The sequence below is a fragment of the Helianthus annuus genome, chromosome 6, assembly GCF_002127325.2.
Source record: "Helianthus annuus cultivar XRQ/B chromosome 6, HanXRQr2.0-SUNRISE, whole genome shotgun sequence".
Taxonomy (NCBI): domain Eukaryota; kingdom Viridiplantae; phylum Streptophyta; class Magnoliopsida; order Asterales; family Asteraceae; genus Helianthus; species Helianthus annuus.
The window spans coordinates 10552163-10574395 of NC_035438.2; positions in this window are offsets into that span (position 1 = coordinate 10552163).

The window sequence follows — 22233 nt, forward strand, 5'->3', positions numbered from 1 at the left end:
TTAAACTAGTAGGGTGCCCGCGCGATGCGGCGGGGGCGACACTTTGGATTGCGGCACTTGTTTCTGGTAGTTTTCTTATTCGTATAATATTTATGATAACATTATTGTGGTGAATATATGTCATTAGTGTTACACATATGTAAAGTTTTGTTTTTTTTAATAAAAAGTAATAATAAAAAGACAAAAAATAAAGTTTGTTTATAAAAATTAATAATCAAAAGATAAAAAATAAAAGATAAGTTGTTATAATGGTAAAGTATGTTTATTTTATTGGTTAAATAATAAAGTATAATTTTATTCTTTAAAGTTCATAACTTTTTTTAAATATCCACATAGTACTCATCCAATAAACTTTAAGTTTAAAATTTTTGTTTTATAAAAATAAAAAATAGTATTTGACTCGTAAGTACGTTTTAGAGCTTTAACTTAAATTGTCAAAATTTCGGTTTTTTATAGATATAAAAAATTTGTACTTTTATAAAATTTCAAGAACTGTTTTTATAAAAAAATAGGATGTTAAGAGTTTATATCTTTATTAACTTTATATTGTACTAAGTTCAGATTTTTAGTTTCTAACTAATCTTATCTATATAAGTCTACTTTTAACTTATAATCCCTGAAAATATGCAACACAATCTACTATGTATCTAGTCAAGTTGGTAAAGAATTCTTTTGAAACTGACTAATATTATCTAGAACAATATAGTTGAACTTATAATTCCTAAAAATTTGCAACACAATTTAGTATTTATCTAGTAAAGATGGTAAATTTCTGGAGTATTTTATTTATATTACTTGTCATAAAAAATGTTTATAAAAGAATTATTTTTTTTTATAAAAACAAGATGTTTTGTTTATAAATAAAGTAAAAAATGTTTTACACATGTAAAGTTTCGTTTTTTTAAGATGATAATAAAATGACAAAAAATAAAAGATAAGTTGTTATAGTTGTAAAGTAAGTTTATTTTGTTGGTTAAATGATAAAGTTTATAATTTTATTCTTTAAAGTTCATAACTTTTTTTAGTTATCCACATGGTACTCATCCAATAAACTTTAAGTTTAAAATTTTTGTTTTTGTAAAAAAAAATAGTAGTTGACTCATAAGTACGTTTTACACCTTTAACTTTAATTGTTAAATTTCGTTTTTATATGTATAAAAAATTATATTTTTATAAAATTTTAAAAACAATTCTTGTAAGAAATAGGATATTAAGAGTTTATATCTTTATTAACTTTATATATATATCATAGTAAGTTCAGTTTTTTGTTTAGCTTTAAATTTTATTACTTTATTATTTTTTAATTAAGAAATACAAATTATTAGATTAATATCCAAGAATAACTGCAATATTTTACAATTTCAGCTTGACTATATCTAATTGCAATATCTATTTATTACAACTATAGGATATTAACTTATATAAGTTTAGTTGACTTGTAAATTTAGGATACTAACTTTATTTTGAACTTTATTAATATGGTCAATAACTGCATTATATTAACACCAAAAATAAAGTTCAAATATAAAATAAACTTTATTCATACGTCTAGATCAAACATAACAACCGAAATGAAAAAAAAACATAAAAACACTTGATAGATTTCATATTAGATTACATGAAATCTGTCCCGCTTCTGAATTGACACTCGAGGTATTTTTAATCGGGTTTCTGGTTTGTGCTTGAATCAGCAGTATCTTCTAATTCCTCTTCTTTGTCATTGTCCTCAGAATCGTCTAAATTAATAACCTCACTCCATTTCCATTCAGAGAGTCTCTTGGATCTCTTCCTTTGAGTCTCAAACTTTCGATCCTTAAAAAGGACAAAAATTGAATAGAAAAGTTAAAAAAAAGATTAAATAAACCTTAAAATTACCTCTTCATTAAATTCACGTTAAAGATTAGACTTGTATGGACTAAACATTGCACCATAAGAAATAATATCAACACTTTTATCACCATCATCCTACAATAAAACACACATATAATAACATAACGAACATGTTAATATGAAAGATGTACGCAAAAATAATACTTAAAGACCAGCAATACGAATACCTTAGAAGATTGTTCGACAAATGGGTTGTTTAAATTGGCATGTTCATCATGCAACTGAATCTGAAAAATCAAATAAATTAACATTCACATAAAAGTAAATAAAAGAAAACAATTATTCACTGCTGCAATATAAGAGAACTGACCTTAGAATTTTGAATCTCACATGCTTGGTTTTTCGCAACAATTGAATTCAGAACTGGATCCATTTTTTAACTTTGTTTAGCAATAGATATAAAGGTGTCCTGCTATGTATTTATAATAGTAACTATAAAAGTGCATTAGGGTTTAATTTTAAATTTGACACCCCTTTATTTAGGAAGTTTGTTGTAGTTAGTTTTGAGTTTTTATAAGATATATCTAAGTACATGTATTAGGCAGTTTTAATAAAATAAAATGTGACACATAATATCTTCATTTTATGTTACGGTACTTTTAGTTCTTTTTGTTTTTGTTTCCATAGATAGAGCCCATCTTTGTAGATTAGGCGCATTAGATCACAAGTATTAATTACTTGTATATTAAAGCATTATCGACTTGTACCTTTTAATCCGTGCGTCGATATTGAACAAGACAACTACCGAAACGTTGACAAAAATGTATAGGTCCTCATGCTATCTTTGGATTTTTTTAAACAGTATAGTTTATAAGATATGTCAAGAATACGTAAAAAAAAATTATAAGTTTGTTGTGGATGGGTGAATTGTAACTATCTATAATTTTGTTAAAACCTTAGGGATTTAAGTGTAATAAGTTTAGGGGCTAAAAAATAAATAGTAATTAAAAGACTAAACTACCCTCATATTTAGGGGTCTTTCTATAAATAAAGTGGGGGAAAAGTTCTTATTTTTTGGGTATCTTGAAATACCCTTCCCTCATGCATTATAATATAGTATAGATAAACCAATGAATTGAATAACCTGTAGCTTTTCTCAACTAACTAATATTATCTATAAGAGTATTTTTGTACTTATAATCCTAAAAAACTGCAACAGAATCTGGTATTCAGTTTTTTGAAGATGTATTATGTTTAGATTATAGAGTTTTTTCCTAAAAGTTTGTTGGTGGAAAACTTATTTAACAAACTTCTAAAAAAAGTTTTTATAAAAAAGGTTTTATAAAAATGAAAATGCTTCTAAAAACGTTTTTTATATTTTTTTTATGAAAACTAAAATTCCATTTTGTTGAATATGGTATTATATAAAGTTTTTTAATACAACCAATTAGATAAAACAAGTGAGCTTGTTTGATGTCAATCTACTACCTGCTAACCCATGTAAGTGTATGCACCCAACCAAGTAAATATACAAACATACAGAATGCGAACAAAGATAATATCAAACCCGTATGTGCAAGGAAATTTAATCTAGTCGCCAGAATAAATTGGTGAACAATCTTAATCAAACGAAAATCAGAGTGAAAAGGGTTAGAATATTATTATATTAATGCTAATGATAACAACGTAGATGGTCTTGAACATTTGAAATGTGATAGGACAAATTGCTTTAATCACTTGTACACTAATGCATCATCTACTTGTATATTTTAATCCACACAACAATACTGACCAAGACAACTATCGAAATGTTGACAAAAATGAGTAGGTCATCACGGTAGCTTTGGATTTTTTTAAAAATATTATAGTTTATAAAATATGACAAGAATATGTAAAATAATTATAAGTTTGTTGTGAAAAGGGACAAGTGTAACTAATTAGCCATAATTTTGTTAAAATAAAGGGATTTAAGCGTAATAATATGAGGGACTAAAATATAATTAGTGTTTAAAAGACCAAGTTACCCTCATTTTAGGGGTGTTTTTATAAATAAAGAGGGAAGAAGTTCTTATTTTTTGGGTATCTTAAAATACCCCTCCCTCATGCATTATAATATAGTATAGATAAACGAACTTACCATCGAACAAGTTGACGAACAGTTCATAAACGTTCAGTTTATTTACATGCCTAGTTTATATAGTTACATGGGTGTATGTTTATTGGTGGCCCGGGGGATAAAACTATCCATCTATGAACTATGATTAACTATCCATCTATAGGGTGTCTAGTATTACCATTTTTTTATTTGACACTTTAGGATAGTGTGGTTAAAGTGAATATAGAAAATAATTGTTATCATATTGAAAGAAAACGGAGGACGGTTTTTATATTTGTTTAAGATAACAGAGATGAATGGTTCATTAAGAAATAAAACCTTGTTAAAGAATGAAATAAATAGAGTGGCTCAAAATGTTTCTTCATTTTTGTATGGTTCATTAGTCAAATTTTAAAATGTTTCTTCATTTTTACATGCAAGTTTGACTTTGATTATTCTTTTCCGTCGGTGTATAGCATGTAAAAAATTTGTTGTTGAAGAATGAAATAAATTTCAGTCGATGTATAGCATGTAAAAAAAAATGTTTGTTAAAGAATGAAATAAAAAGAGTGGCTCAACATACGGGCACACGTGCATTGGTTGACTCCAAATTGAATGGTTTCATGTGCCTCGTTATCAAAATTCAACAATCCCTTTTGCAATTAATTATACCTAGTCATTGCCTCATTGGTAATCCCACACCCACTTGTTTATCACCTCTACAAGTTGTTCAGCATATTAGGCTACTTGGTATGGTTGATGAAGGATGGGCCTTCACGTCAGCGTCACGTAGGATGGGTGTAAGGATGAAGCAAAGAGTATAGACATAAGGAAATGAGGGATGAGCCTAAAATATATATTATTGTTGTATGTATATGTGTGTGTGAGGGCTTTTGTCTTCTTTTGCCCGTCTTCATGGTCCCGCACCAGACGAATGCGACGCCGACGGGGCTCCCGAAATGGTGTGCAGGGCGGCGCCGGGCCAAGACGGGGCGGGAACGGTCCCCATACCGTCTATCCTTACGAGTTTTGTCTTTGTATGTTTTTTCGTTTCGTTTGTTAAGTGTTACATTTCATCGTAATACTATGTATTACGGGGAAGTGTGGTTGTGAAGTTGTTGTGACCAATTATATGGTTGTGGTTGTGACTTGTGGTTGTGAAACACCACGCCTCTATGGCGTTGTCGTGGGCATGGAAGAATCATGTGGAGGTGTCCACGAAACAACCCATTTGACCTTTTTTTTTAATATAATTGTAATAATAATGTCATTTACCAATTAATTTGATTGATTTTGAATAACGTTTGTGCTCACTGCTTAAAAAAGGGTTAAAATTGATTAATGTCAACCCATTTGTGCTCACTGCTTAAAAAAAATCTAAATGCATAATGTTTCTTTAGAAAACACTCCGACATAAGTTTTACTTGAAACCAAATTGATTAAAAAATAAAGTACTTTTTACTTAGAAAGAAAATTATATGTATAAGGAGTTAAAAAGGGTTAAAATTCCTTACACAACTTATTAGGTTCAGTTAGTGGGATAGTTATTTTGAGGGCACAAGTTTTTTTTTAAGAAAAAGGACATCTAATTGTTCTCATGTAGATTCTAATAACCTTACAAATAAATACATTTTTCATCCACTACCACACAATTATTAGAGAAGATGAATGACTGGGGAGGGGGGCTCTAAGCTTAATCTACAGGTGTATTAAGAAAAGATTGTAAGGGTGGGCACGGAGGAAAGCCCTCTGGGGAAGAAAAGTTGTAGCTTCCGCATGAAGGGTTGGTGTTCCTGCACCTCCCGCGCCCCTTTTCACCGCTTGACTTCCCACTCTCTCACAATCCATTCGTTCAATCTGTGAGTACTTCCTGATCTTTCACACGAAAGCCTAGGAATGCAACATCAATTGCAGATCACCTCCCAAACTTTCTTCGCGAACGAGCACTTTATTAGAAGATGATCCATAGACTCATCTTCCACACCACACAAAACACACATTATTAAATTGTTAATGTGAACTTTCCAAAATTTAAATAAATAAAACAAAAGAGTTTGCATCCCATGTTGATAAAGGGAGAAAGTAGTGTTAAAGAAATTGTTTTTAGAAAAGAGTTTCAATCTAGCATCAATGCCCCATGCATGTTCGAGATATACAAGACCATCCAACATGTGTAGATAATCTACAAACCTATTTAAGGCTTGTTTTGATCATTGGTAAATAAACATTTATAACTACTTGTGTTTCCTTAACCCGTTAGGCTTGTGCAATTGAAGATAAACCAATGAAATAAACACAAACAACTACCTGAATGCTAGTCATCCCAATAGCCAGCAATAACGGATGAAAAGTGTGACTCACATCAATTTTAAACCTTTGAAACCAAATAATAAATAGGGGCACTATTGTGTGTGTTTGTGTGTGTGTGTGTGTGGGGGGGGGGGGGGTTAACCCATACCATGCGCGTTATTGAAAAGATGCAATAGAGTCACTTGTCCTACGTGTCGATGCTGTGGCACAATGGAACACCTAGAGGCTCCATTCCATACCTCGCGACCTTAAAGGGTGTAACTATAAGATCAAATACATTTCATAAACATGAACATATTTACGTACTCTATATGTCTAGTTCTAAAATTGCTCGCCTTAAAACTCGATTATTTCTTAAACTATTTTAAAACGAATTTCATGAAATCCAAGACAATTCGATAAGACTGAAATAATTTGATACGAGTTATTACATAGAATTCTAACCAGTTATCTATAGCAATAGCAAACTCTCAACATAAAACCCATTATTTCAATTAAGGTTGGATGACATAATTTTTGTTATAAAACTTATTGACCAAGTAATCCTAGCAACACTTTTTTTAAATTAATTGTACCTCTAAGCATAATTTTTTTGAACGATCAACAAAACCAACTATAATTCAAATCAAAAACCAACAAGAAGCTGGCAGATTATATCGACCGATATTACAATGAGAGAACAAGAGAAAAACAGAAACCTAAAACTCAAACCGTCTTACTATCTTATGTTACCAAACATATAACTCTACCAACACATTTAAGATTATGAAACTGCTACTAGTAACAGCTGGATCACTGTAATTAGTGAAGAAAGAATAACAATAAAAAAAACATTTTATTGGGATTAATGACAATTAAAAGTTTAATATACCGGAAAAGTTGTAATTAACGAGTGAGCACATGAGGGGGCACGTGACTTGTTTGTTTGCGCATTAGGATCATCATCCCATATCTTTCACCCATCACGTGATTCAATAGTGTCGGTCACGTGATTGTTCTTTTGTTTAACTTAAAAGGTGACATCCATGTTTGTTTTTCAAGCTTCAACGTATTAAACTAATATCCCATCATTAAACTCAACACCATCCTCGTATAAAAGAAACAAAAGAAAACTTGTATGGTTTCCTCACTTTCATAGTTTTTTTAGTGATAGAATCATTTTCAAAAGAATCAAATAAATTAGTACCAACCATAGTTGTTAGAAGTCATCGCCTCTTACGCCTAGGCCCAATTTCCTAGCAAGGCAAAGCAATTGCCCCTTAAATCAAGGCAATTGTGCTTTAATTCTTCAGGTGATGGTTCATGCGCATATTCCAGTGAAATTCCTAGATTCCTAGATTCTGGAGAGTTTCCGACCAAATTCTTTAAATTCTAGCAAGATTCCAGCTAGATTTCCTACTTTTATCTAACGAAAACTATTTTTCTACACTTATAAACAAGAATTTATAAATTTTGGTACTAGATAGACGATATAAAATGTTATATAATAGCTTTAGTTTTATTTTATTTGAAGAATAGTATTAACTTTCTATTATATAAAAATATTTTAAGTTTTTTTTTGTTGTGCGCTTTTTTTTGTCTCAGGCCCGCGCTTGTTTTGCACCTTGCGCCTAGGCCACAGGGGAGACCTATGCGCCTTGTGTGGGCCTAACGCCTTTAATAACTATGGTACCAACTCATTGTTCTAAGTAAATAATGTATGGCAAACAAGTATCACGTCCTATATAACACACAAAACAAGTATCGTCTAACACTTTGGGCGACTCAAATCCCTTTGTTGGGAACGATTTCAAAAGACATCAATCTAAAAATAATTTAACTTTTGTTGTGTTTTACTAATATTAATAATAGATTAAAGATATAAAACTAATTTATTTATTAGAAACAAACATGCTAACTATTTTCAATTCTTTGTAAAATATACCTAAGTGTTTAATGATTGTTATAATATAAATGATGTAAGGTTATCCGTAATGGGTGTCAAGCTCCCAGTCACATCATCACTTGGGGTGTTAAATTAAGGGTCCTAATATTAATACATGGTAAAAACTTATTTACACATGGTGTATATGGGCCGTATACAGTTATACGGCCCGTATAGAATGAAATAAAACTAACAAAGTCTGTGCCAGCAGACTTTGTCAGTTTTTTACATTCTATACGGGCCGTATAACTGTATACGACCCGTATACACCATATGTAAATAATTTGCCTGGTCGTATACAATGTATACGAACGATGTATACGGGCCGTATAACTGTATACGGCCCGTATGAAAAGAGAATTAGATTTTACCCAAAGCATTTAATGGATTTAAGGTGTCAATCACACGAGACATTTTACAGTCGTTAGGTGGTCAAATCTTTATAAAAGTAGAAAAAATAAAACTTTAACAAGTAACAAAGATTGAAGAACAAAAAAACGTGTCGTATGACTGTAATAAAAAGGAAGGGTGAGGCATTTGATGAGAGTTGTAAGGAGAAGCGTTTTAATCACTTGTTTTCAACGGGGATGTAATGCAATGATTCTGCTGTTGGTCGGGCTTACAATGCTTATACAGGGTGATTAACAACGCTGATATGAACACAAACCAACTGCTTTGTCTTGAGTCGTCGGGAAAACTTTCCCCTTAGGGGAGGGTGAGTACTATGAGTCTGAGTCCATTGTGGTTCGTGAATGTTTCGAATCATCATAGAAGACGTGTCGGGTTCTGCTAGAAGAGTATCAGGATTTTGTTGGTTTGTTTCCAGGTAGGGTTTTGAATGTTTGAAGTATTCTTGGTTCAATACCAACTCTTCTGAAAGACAAGAATACAACGTTCATGTATCACAAGGAATGACCGATCTAAGGCAGAGAACCTAATTTAGATACACAAATTCATCACCGGTTTCTACAGCACAAGCACATACACAATTTGTTGGAAGAACCCGACACGTCTTCTGCTAGTTACTCTTTTCTTCGATTTCAACAAATCTTTCAAGGTCTTAAGTGATGGACAATTGGTTAAAAGATGTAGAAGAGTTTGTGTAGAGATCTTTAGGTACAAATTTGCATCATCCTTACGGTTACAAATGAAGTATTAAAAGATGTTAGTTTCTTGACAATATGGTTTCTCGACAAATGAAGTATTATCTGTCCTTGCTGCCTCTTCGGTTGCTAAAAGACATAGGATGGTTTCTTATACAGGCTCTTTTAGAGAAGCGTTGGGATTCAAAGGTTTATGAGTAAAAGATGTTAGTTTCTTGACAGTATGGTTTCTCGACAAATGAAGTATTATCTGTCCTTGCTGCCTCTTCGGTTGGTAAAAGACATAGGATGGTTTCTAATACAGGCTCTTTGTCAGTTGTGGTTAATTTATAGGAGGAGGTTATGAAACGAATATATGTTTATGCGAATTCCCAACATCCTTGCTTTATTCTCTTTAATCTATTAGAACGATCCTTGTTTTGTCACGTACATGCGTTTAATTCCCAGCATCCTTATTGTATCAGACTCTCTCCCCTCCTTTTCTCTCTCTGACAAGCCTAGACCCAAACCACCGCAATCCACCACGTTCTGCGAAAAAAACATCATCTGTTCATCATTGTTCTTGAAGATGAAGATGAAGATGAAGAAACGAGGGTTTATTCTCTTTAATCTATTAGAAAGATCATTGACTTGAATTTGTGGATTTCGGTTGGGTCAGAAAAACTCAACAAGAGAAGTAACTAAAAAAATACAATTGATTACTCGGTCGAATAACGGGTCCGTTCAAGTTGAGCTTCCTGATGCAATTTTCACAGTGGTACCAATGTCCTACTACTACAATCCTTCCAACGCCTGATTCCGATACAACCCTTGATGTTGAAACCGGTTTTACCTCATGAAAAGGAAAGAAAGAAAATATTTTTAGAGAAGCGTTGGGATTAACGGTTTATGAGTGAAAGAGTTAACATTCTGATTCAGATTCAGGAAGCAGATGTTTAGTAGTGTTTGAGAAACTAACAAGGTAAACCTGAATTTTCAAAATTTTAGACACTTACTTGAACCGTTAGTAATGCTAGATGTCATTTTGGCTGAACCACAACCTATTACAGCACTGTATGAACCTGTGTTTTGAAAATAGGCTTTGTTCTTCATTTATTGGATCGTTCTAATAGATTAAAGAGGTTTTTACCCTTTTTTACCATATGTATACGGGTCATATACGGTTTATACGGCCGTATACGATTGGTAAAAAATATTTTTACCGATCGTATACTATGTATACGATGATTGTATACGGGCCGTATATTGTTATACGGCCCGTATACTATGGGTAAAAAATGGTAAAAATTGGTTTATTCTCTTTAATCTATTAGAACGATCCTTGTCTTGAGAACCTGATTCTGATTTAAACAATGGAATTTGTGGATCAACAGAAATAACTGAAAATAACTCGCCATTCTCTTGCACCTGTATACGTTCACGAACAACAATGGACTCAGACTCATACTACTAGCAGAACCCGACACGTCTTCTGTGATGATTCGAAACATTCACGAACAACAATGGACTCAGACTCATACTACTAGCAGAAGAACCCGACACGTCTTCTGTGATGATTCGAAACATTCCGAATCACTAGCAGAAGAACCCGACACGTCTTCTGTGATGATTAGAACGATCCTTGTTTTGTCACATACATGGAAAAACAAGGACCATTCACCTCTTTCAACCTACCAAAACACCAAAATCCGTATCGGTGATTGTTTATCCATACTATTCTTCATAGCCATATTCCCACTCACAAGTTGTTGATACATATCGTCCGTTCAAGTTGAGCTTCCTGATACATATCGTTCGTAAGAAACTTTTCGTGCACTGAACCTTCAGTTGTGTACCATTCAATCTTCTTGAGTATTTTTCTAACTTTATGCTTGCATCCACCACAGTGAATATTAACTTTGACTGAAAGAGTTTGAAACCGGACGGAACCTACGAAGAAACTGTTGGAATTTGTGGATTTCGGTTGGTTCAGAAACTTAACAAGAGAAGCAACTAAAAAATACAATTGATTTCTCTTCCGGTTACCAGGCCTATCATCCCCGTCTACGTTTGGTTTCCTCAACAAAGAACCATCAGCCATTATCACATGTCGATTGTTGAAAGTTTAAACTGATTATTTGTTATCAGGTGAGTTTCTGCTTATAGTTCTTTCTCGGCACTTTTATATTTAATCTGATTTCTTGAAGTTAACTGAATATTTGTTGGAATTTGTGGATCAACAGAAATAACTGAATACAACCGGTCATATCACACACTATATAAAGTGTAAACTTATCATGTGTTGTAGTTTGGAAAGATGACCGAATAGAGATCTGAATCAAGATTTACGTCTGATGTCCAAGTTTGATCACATTTGACTTTGTTCTTCGTTTTTTGGATCGTTGTAATAGATTAAAGAGAGTAAACCATTTTTACCCTGAGAATACGGGCCGTATACTATTATACGGCCCGTATACACCATGTGAAAAAAATTTACCGGGTCATTTTTTACCCTTTAAATACGGGTCGTATACTATTATACGGCCGTATACAGCATGTGAAATTTTTTTTACAGATCGTATACTATCAACTATGTATACGATGATCGTATAAGGACCGTATATTGTTATACGGCTCGTATACTATTTGGTAAAAAATGGTAAAAATTGGTTTATTCTCTCTTTAATCTATTAGAACGATCCTTTGGTGCCAATCTCTTGCACCTGAAATAACTCGCCATTCTCTTGCACCGGTGTCACACCCCGATTTCCACGAATATCACCGGTGGGCCCGGTGGGGGATTACCGTGACGTAGTTGGCAACAATATAGTCAAACCACACAATTATATGAATGCACAGCGGAAGCAAAAGATAAAATATATTACGTTCCGGATATGAAATAATATCAAGTGTTACGACGGAAAGTAAAGGATCCACAGGTGAATCAAAACAAAGAAATTGTTCAACAGACTTTAGACGCCTAGAACTTGCAAGATTCCTTATTAATGTCCTGAGCAGCTCCCAGCCTATTACGTACTTGTACCTGTCACTTAGACTTTTGAAAATACGTCAGTTTTCACTGGTAAATACACTCAACTGACTCATTTGAAAAGAGTTTAGGAAAATTGATTTAGATGCACCAGGCACAAATTATTTTGACACTTTGATTAAAATGCACAGAGGCAAAATTAATCTTTTATAACTTGAGACAATCATAATTATGATCTTGTATACAGATTTACATGTTCGTTGTACGTTCAGGGCCCGATGTAGAAACCGAGTCATGATTAACAGACACGTCACAAGTATAGACCCACTGAGCGTGAGATACCGTTTCCCTTATGCAACTGTCAGGTGTATGCCTACACCCCGTGCATAAGACGTGACCATTTTATAATACAATGATGTCAAGGATATCCGGGACATGGTCATTAATCCCTAAAGGCTTTTATTTCAAACAATACAGATCAAACCGGGTTACCTCAATAATTTAATCACAATCCGATTAAATATTCAATACCCGACCAAGCGGTATTATTATACCGTATCCCAAGCCCGTATAGGGAAAATAAGTTAAGAGTATTTACCTGAGCTAGCTCCTGTCTTAAAATAGCAAGAATAATAACTCAGCCGTATATTCTAATCAGTAGTCGCAAGTACTTTTACTGGGCTCCTAATCTGGAACGAAGGTTTTATCAACCTATTAGAATCCTAATGGGTCTTTATAATAGCCGTAGCTTAGACCGGTCAGTTTCAAAGGAATATATACGGTTTAATCGCGTGAAAGGCGAAAACCGGGAACAAGTGGTGATTTCGCCCAAACAAGTTCGAAGACTTGTTTTATATGGGTCTTACATTCACACTCTGGATTTTGGGGTCAAAACAATATGGTTTGACCCGCATCGGCTAATTCATGTAAACTAGTTACGTACGCCGAACCGTACGCGCAAAAGGCGCATCGGGTAACCGTAAGAGTCTTACGCTTGTTTCCTAAGTTAATATGCCTTAAAGAGGTTGTGGTATCAGTAGGATACCTTCCGTAATGCCCGTAACGAGTTTTTGTCCTTTATACGCCCCGTAGGGGTTTTTCGGTCATTTTAAAGATTCTTAAAGGGGTTTATGAGTTCTACAGGGAATCTGAGTTTCCCGATCAGTTTATAAAGTCTAAAATACTTTATTTATTATTTAAAATCAGTAGCAACTGGAATCGGGTCAAAAGACCTTATAGAACTCAAGTTACGGCCCAAAAGGGTATATTCGGTATTTACCGAACCGTAGCCATAACCGTAGGTTATGAGCAGGGTAAAAATGATTAAAAATCTTTAAAAATCCCCAAATATTATTTTACAACAGTAGGTAAAAGTTTTGGGGACGAAATCTTGGTTTAGGTAGGCGTTATGCTAAATGCGCTTATTTAATTACCAAAGTTCCGAAATTTGCGCCATTTGGCATAACTCCTATTCTGGACCTCGGATTGACATGAAATTTTTGGGACATGCTTAGAAATCAGTAACCAAGGTCATGATCCGTTCACATGTCCGAAAACCTCGTTTAAATTTATAAAGGGCGTTACGGTCAACTTTTAGGCGATTAGCGGAAATGCGTAAAAGACTCGGACAAACAATGAACCGGTCACAGAGGGTTATACCATCATGTAACCTGGTCCTAAGAGAGTCCTAAGGCATATCTATACCTCACTAAAACGGGTCAGAACTGAAGTCAATGCAAAAGTCAAACTTTTGCGACATTCGGCTCCGAACCGGTTCAATATAGCAAATGGTCGATTCAAACGAGCGCAAACAAGTTTATATACTTAATATCATGTTTTATGAGTGTCTAAACAGGTTTCATAGCATATACATTACAGATTATGCAAGATTCGCCAAAACGACATTCTGTTGACTTTTTTAGGTGCACGTTTGACTCGACATTTGACATGGTTAGAGTGGTGATCAGGGGAAACCCTTTTAGGGGTTTATTACCCACATAAATACCAACTCATAACTACTTTTGATCCGCAATAAGACTGAGCCATTACGGATTTATTTTGAAGTCAAACCGTAGTTACGACGGTTTGGTTTCTAGTAGTTATCTAAGCATAAATCAAACTACAAAGGATCTAGACGACTTACAGAAGTTGGGTCTTGCTTAGAGTATACAGAGAAATGCTTGAGAGCCTTTAGAATGACCAGAGGAGTGTGTTTTGAGTTGTGTGTTGGTTATGAACCAAACATGCCCTTTTATAGTAAGGTTTCACAACAAATTTTGACACACAAGTCCCCCAACTAACCCCAACCTTCCAACATGTGTCCCTAGTGTTTAGGAGTTGTTTAGGGGTCACTTTGAAGGTTTAAATGCAGGTCATGGCTTTTAGAAGGCTGAACAGCCAAGTTAAGCATGTTTCTGCATCTGGGCGCCTGACGCGGCCCGCATGGGGGAACCATGCACCTTGTACGCGGGTCGCCTGGTTTTTAAAATCATGCGCGTATCTTAGGGGGGGCTCGCGGCCCGCCTTCACTTACCCCAAATCTCAACGCGGGTCGCGAGAGGGTGGTTTTTCAAGGCTTTTAAATCTTTTGAAATGATTACGAGAATCTGGTAATAAATAACGAAATCTTTCGTAATCATTAACCTGACCTTTCGGGTTTTGAAGGGGTAACTTGAATATTTTATAATCATGACTAAATCTTGGTAATAATGATAAAATCTTTAGTAATTGTTGGTGCACTTGTGTCTGTACTTTGTCTGTATTCGGTCTGTATGTAAACGATGTCCTAAATCAGTCTGTAAGTTGACCAAGTCAACTATCCTCCTAGTTTGACTTGGACAACATGATGTTGTCTGGATCGAAGGATAGCCTCGAAGGATACTGCTAATCCTTCGAGGTGCTCGAAAGATATGGTTCGACTATGGTTCGACCATTAGACATCGAAGGATGATCCTTCGATGTCCACGCTGATCGTTCGAGCTCCCTGTCATCGATAGATGATCCTTCGGACCATCTATCGATCCTTCGACCAAGACCTGCTGTGTATGGGTATAAATACCCATGCAGTGTGTTAGTGTTTCATAGATGCACACTTAGAGAGTTAGAGAAACTCTGCTGGAAAACACACACACACACACTTTAGAGAGTTTGCAAACAAGATTGTAAACATTGTGCTTGTAACCGTAAACCTTCATACGTATTAATACAGTGGTGTTAATCGGTGAACTTGGTGTGTTCTTGTGTTTGTTCTTGCATCATCCCGGTTTGCCCGCTAGCTTGGATTCCGCACTCGCTAGTGGGTTAGTATAACAAGGTTTAGGTTTGTTCTCGATCCTCCGAGAAAAGGGACCTACAAGTGGTATCAGAGCCTCGCTCTTTACCTTGTTTAAAACCGGTTTGTTCAAGTTCTTGGTGTGTTTGGACACTTGGTTTAGCACCCGTTTTTGGTAGTTTTCTGCATAAAAACGCGTACTAAACCTATCGGGAGTGTTCGGGGTCGGTTTGGGTAACATAAAAATCGTTTTTGTGAAACCTTGATTTTTCCGGCTATATCTCCGGTGTGTTTCCGGTGACCAGTTCTTGAAGATAAGGTTGCTTATTTTGGCAAAAATTTTTGAAAGTCAATTGTTTGGTGAAAAGTTGTTGCAGAACCATCCTTTCTGCCGAAAGTTGGTACATCAACACATCACCTTTTTCACCAACCCGTCGTACTTTGTGTCAGTGTGTCAGAGCTGTCGAAAGATATCCTTCGACATCGAAAGATATCCTTCGACATCTTTCGATCAAAGGCAGCTCGAAAGATAAGCATCCTTCGAGTAGTCTTTCGAAGTCTAAGGGTTATCCTTCGTAGTTGGAATCTTTTCGAAAGTTGGTTGTCCGAAAGATAAGGATACATCTCGAAAGATAAGGATCTTTCATTGTGAATCTTTCGAGATCAGTATTCGAAAGATATAGATCTTTCGAACTGTGAATCTTTCGTGATAATCAGTCGAAAGATAAGGATCTTTCATTGAGAATCTTTCGAAGGCTTTGCTCGAAACTCAACAGTAATCTTTCGATCACTGTTGATCCTTCGAACTAGTCTTGATCTTTCGAACAGGTTTTTATCTTTCAATTCTTGTCTGTTTAAACTTAACAGTTTGTGTTTGTGAAGGATCTCAATTAATATTTGATCAAAATGAGCTGTACAAGTCCATGGGATTGGAGTTTGGACTCACGAACCAATCAAAAGTTAGTCACTGCTGCAGATTGGGCAAAGAGTATGACTCCACAGCCTTCAATCAGTGCAAGTCAATGGGCTTTGGTGTCAAAGCAAAATCAAGACATGCAGAATTTTGTGGCAGAAAGAGGAGAAGGATATGCAGCTACTACTAAGATACGCCAGGATCAGTTGAAGAAGAAATTCGAATCATTTCGTTTCTTAGAGAAAGAAACACTAAATGATATAACGAATCGTTATTATCATTTAATGTGTGAAATGCGTGCTTTTGGTGTTCCTACATCTCAACAGGAAATGGTGGCACGGTTTGCTGATGCTCTACCACCAAAGTGGGGTTCATTCATCGAGCAGCTGAAGCATACGGGTACTCTGAATACAGTCAACATCTATGAATTCATTGAGAAGCTGGAACACAAGAATGACCAAGAAATCTGGAAAGCTAAGCGAGCTCTTGTTCCTAAAAACACAGAAATGTATTTGCCTGGTTTTGGTCCTTCAGCTAGTTCTAGTTCTGTTCAGCAACCGAAGCTTCAAACTGCTTTTGTGTCCAATACGAGTTCCTTTTCATTTTCTCAGTCAATAGCTGCTCCACAACCTCAATTCGATCCGAGGTCGTACATTCCTGTCCCAACACAGCCACAACCACAACCTCAAGTTTCCACAACAAAACCTCAATTTGAGCAAAGCATCGATTGTGGTACGGACACACAGTTGGGAAACGGTGACCAAACAAGAACTGCATTTTACGCTGAGATTGTCAAGAATGTCAATGATGGTCAATCTTCGGAAGATGATAACAGTTCAGGATATAGTGGCAGTTCAGATGAAGAATCTAATCTAAATGAAAGAATTGATTCTGAAGCTGATAATTTGTCGAATGAGGCTGACAAGAAATCTGACTTGATCGAGAAAGCTGATGCTACATCGAAAGAAATGGAGAAGATTCTCACTGAAGATGGATCTTTCTCTTCTCAACCTGTCTCTATGACTAATGTCACAGCTTCTTCAAGTCAGGTAAAGGTTGAAACTCCTAGCATATGTAGTGAATGTGCTAAAATGAAGCATGAATGTGTTGAATTGAGACGTGAATCTGAAACGGTTCATAGTCACAATCAAAGTTTGGTAATTGAACTGGCCAAGTGCAAAGAGGCAAACATGGCGTTAACTCAAAACGAAAAGGAGTTTAAAACTGTGATTGAAACTCTAAAGAAAAGTGTTTCCGAATTGAACAAAGTTGTGTATCATAAACAAGTTAGTATTAATGACTATATCAACCTTGTTGAGGAAACCAAAAAGCAATTAGCCATTGCCCAATGCGAGCATGATGCGATCAAACAAAAATTGGATAGTTATTCTAACTCCCAATTTGTGCTTGATCACATCATCGAGGTTCAACAACCGAAAGGAAATCAGAAGGGGATAGGATATAAGAAATGTCCGCCCCCTTTGATGAACAACTATACCAAAATGCCCGATGAAGAGGAAATGCCCCGGTATGAACCCAGTGTGCCTCTTAACGTTGAGGAATTTGCTACTGGGCTAGGGTTCAAACCGGACAATTCATCGGAGGGCTCATCTGATAACAAAGAAAAGTCATCATGTGCTTCAAATCAAAGTCCTCCAACTATTGAGGACTGTGATTCTTCAGATGATGAATCAGATGTGAATGACCAGGATGAATCACTTGATGAGGCGAAAGGAGTAGAAATTCCAATTGAGAATCATATTCTTTGTGATCCTCCTACTCCTGTCGTGCAACCTGTTGCCAAGAAAGTGATAAATCCTGTCAAAGATGTCAAGAATGACAAAGAAAGTGTGTTTGCTGTTAAAAGCAATGATTTGTTGTACACCTTGGTCGGTGATAGTAAAATTTATTCAGACAAAGATTTTCCAATCAAAAACGTCAATCAATCCTTGATTGACAAAGTGTTTGAAGATACTACAAACCAGTTTTTGGGAAAGAAAATTCCGAGAGTTACTGTAACTCAATGTAATTCAATTCCAAAAGCTGAAATCAGAAAACAATTTGGAAAACAGAAATCACCGACAAAGCCACAACCAATTGCTTTTAAGGGTAAACAACAACAACGAGCTCCAAAGCCAAAGGCTAAGGTTGAAACAAAAGGAGCTCGTTATCAAAAGAAGAGCAAAGATGTTAAATTTGTAGCATCAAAGGGTACCGATAAAATTGAGACTTTTGAAAACAAATCAAACACAGATTTTGTACAAAAAGTCAAGATTTTGAAGCGTAACAGCGATAACAATTACACCCAACACACAAACGGGTGTGATGAACGAGCAAGTACCTCAGGTTCTACAGGTTCAACATCTGCCAGTCGAACAAATTCTCCTAAGTTTGTTGAAAGGAGAACTTGTTTCAAATGTGGGAAGTTTGGGCACATCATTAAAGACTGCACAAACTCGCCCAAACCAAATTTTGTTGAAAGAACCCCCTCTGAACAAGGTCACTCACAACGTCGTCCTGTCTCTCCAAAACGTGATAAACGCACAATTAACGAGCAAGAAACAAAACAACGACGTAAAAATGTAAAGGTGATCGAAAAGGCCTTAAAACCGGAAACTGTTAAAAGGAAACCTAGTTTGTCACAACCATTAAAACCAGAAAATGTACATAATACACACTCTGGTAAACAAAAACAAACTTGGAAACCTAAAACAGGTAAAGGTTCAAGGGGAGGTGTTGTGCTTGAAAATTATCAAGAGGTTGAAATTACATTTTTTGATTCTCAGGGGCAACCCAAGTCTATGAAGGCTTGGGTCCCCCTCTCCAACTAATCTCTGAGTGAGTGTGCAGGAAGTTCCAGGAGGAACTATCGATAGTCATAGGATTATTGATAGTGGAATGTCCTTGCACAAGATAGGCGACAGAAGAAATTGTTGCCTTGGATGGAGAGAAAGAAAAGAAAAAGAAAATGTGGTTGAATGATGGTGCATAATTCGACCAAATGAAGAACATGCCAAAATTTGGTCATTATGGTTTTTGATCGGGTCCTCAGGAACGAATGAAGTGAAATGTGTGCCGATGCCTTTGCATGGATTGAACATCCGCACACCATTTCTGAAAGAGAAAGTCAAAGACCTTCGCTGGTACAATGTGGAAGACCAGCCGGACCCGGAGGTTTACGACCTTGTTGCTGTCAAGAGATTAGTCAGTAGCTACAAAATCGACTTTGAAGTCCACACCGGGTGGATATCAAGTTTGGAAGAACACTTAGATTCCTTGCAATGCATGAAACGGTTGCAGGATACGGTTTTTGAATTTCTAAATCTCTCCTATACTTGTTGATTTTTAAGCTACTTTATGAATTATTATCATCTCATACAGCACTCTTTGGCCTGACACGTTGATCTCAAATATCACCTCACACGTGATTGTTTCTTTGTGAAACTCGTCAATGTTGTCATGGTCCGCACCGCTTACCGACATGCCAATTCATTTTTCCAAAATTTGTTAAATCTTTTCTGATAAAACTTATTTTTGGTAAATGGCATTAAGGTCAAGCAAGAGTAAACCAACATCGGAAAATCATTTTTGTAAATATCTTTGTGTTTTTAAATTTCTCTTAGTTTGTTGATTTTAGGGGGAGTAAATCCAAAAATCGGAAAATACAAAAACATCGAAAAATTTCAAAAACACAAAAACAATAGAAAAACAAAAATGAGTTTCCTGGCGAGCAAAAGAGAAAATGATAGTACATCAGTGGTCTATCCAAGCCTCTTTAAACCTTAAATGAAAAGCGATAAGCAGCTCTATATAAGATGTATCGGTAGGCTCACAATCATTTTAAAGTGTGCAGGGTGATATAAATCTTAATCGACTGAAGACCAGGTGGGAACCATTCATTGGCATATGGTCTTAGTACCGAAATTTCGTTTGATAGATTGCCGAGGTTCTGAGATATTCGGTCCTTATGCTGCTTATCATCTGGGTATCATGGTTGTATCTTTTACCGAAAAATAACGGGGACGCAAGTCTAGATCTTCCATGATACTATACATACGTGTACATATTGCATACTGCATTCGACCTCAATAAGTGATAAACAATCACATGTCCAAATCAAATAAGTGATAAAATATCACATTTATCCGGGTGTCAAGTTCGTCTCTCTGCTGTACGGAAGTACTGACCTGTTCACGGACTTGCACCTGTGCCCTCATGCATACGAAAATCAAGTTCCTCATCAATAAGTGATTATATCACAAAGGACTTGTTTTCAAATCAAAATAAGTGAGTATCTCACAATTTTATACGGTCAAACAGATGATAATCGGTATACTCACCGGTAAGATGAACTCTCGTGCATACCTTGATACGGGAAGGTGTCGTGATGTGGATGAACACCGGTTGGTAAGTATAAACCATACATTAACGTATCCTCTAAACATGATTACATCTGATAAGTTGAGCTTAAGTGGACAACAATACCGATAATTGTTATAGGATGCTTATCTTAATGTTAACTAACTGAACAACAAGAGTGTTTTGGCATGACCGTACACTGATATGATTCTCTTACCCTCGAAACTCGCAAAAAGAATGTCTGTATATACCTGAAATCCGTGTTTTAATATAAACTTTATAAAAGCCAAAAAGATTTTATTTCTGCTTTATTTTCGATCGTACGATGTTGGAGCTCAAGTCTTCGTTACCTGAAACCTGAACGAAAACCAAACTGACTAAATCTTCATAAACGGTCGAAATTTGCATGTTTTGAAAGTTAGAATTTAAAATTTAAAAAAAAAATTTATTAAACTTTCAAACTGTCGGACGGTGCTTGATTGTGACATGGTCATTCGTGTGTCATTTGCTTATACTATGTTCCAAGCAGTCGTTCTCATTACGCGTTTAGATTTCTTGCATGTGCAGATTCTAAAGGCTAGGAGAACATGGTCGATGACAAGCTTTGGAATGAAGACACGACGAGAAGGCACTCAAAAGATGAAGATGATCGAGTTGCCGCTGGCTATCATCAACACCACAAGGATCTCACTTCATAAAGTTAAAGTATTTCACGAGCATAACTCAAGGGGGAGCTTATGTTAAGGGGGAGTTTGTTAACACACTGCCTACATGATACGGGTAGTTTGTTGATACACTCTCTGCTTTCAAGACGTGAAGACTTTGAAGATCCTCCGACCATGAAGACTTGAAAGGACATCAGAGTTTTGGAAACTCGAAGACCAAAGACTGTCGAAGTTCGAGACAAGTCTACATCTATAGAAGATAAAGACAAGATAAAGACAAAGCTACAGCCAAGGGGGAGTTTGTTGGTGCACTTGTGTCTGTACTTTGTCTGTATTCGGTCTGTATGTAAACGATGTCCTAAATCAGTCTGTAAGTTGACCAAGTCAACTATCCTCCTAGTTTGACTTGGACAACATGATGTTGTCTGGATCGAAGGATAGCCTCGAAGGATACTGCTAATCCTTCGAGGTGCTCGAAAGATATGGTTCGACTATGGTTCGACCATTAGACATCGAAGGATGATCCTTCGATGTCCACGCTGATCGTTCGAGCTCCCTGTCATCGATAGATGATCCTTCGGACCATCTATCGATCCTTCGACCAAGACCTGCTGTGTATGGGTATAAATACCCATGCAGTGTGTTAGTGTTTCATAGATGCACACTTAGAGAGTTAGAGAAACTCTGCTGGAAAACACACACACACACACTTTAGAGAGTTTGCAAACAAGATTGTAAACATTGTGCTTGTAACCGTAAACCTTCATACGTATTAATACAGTGGTGTTAATCGGT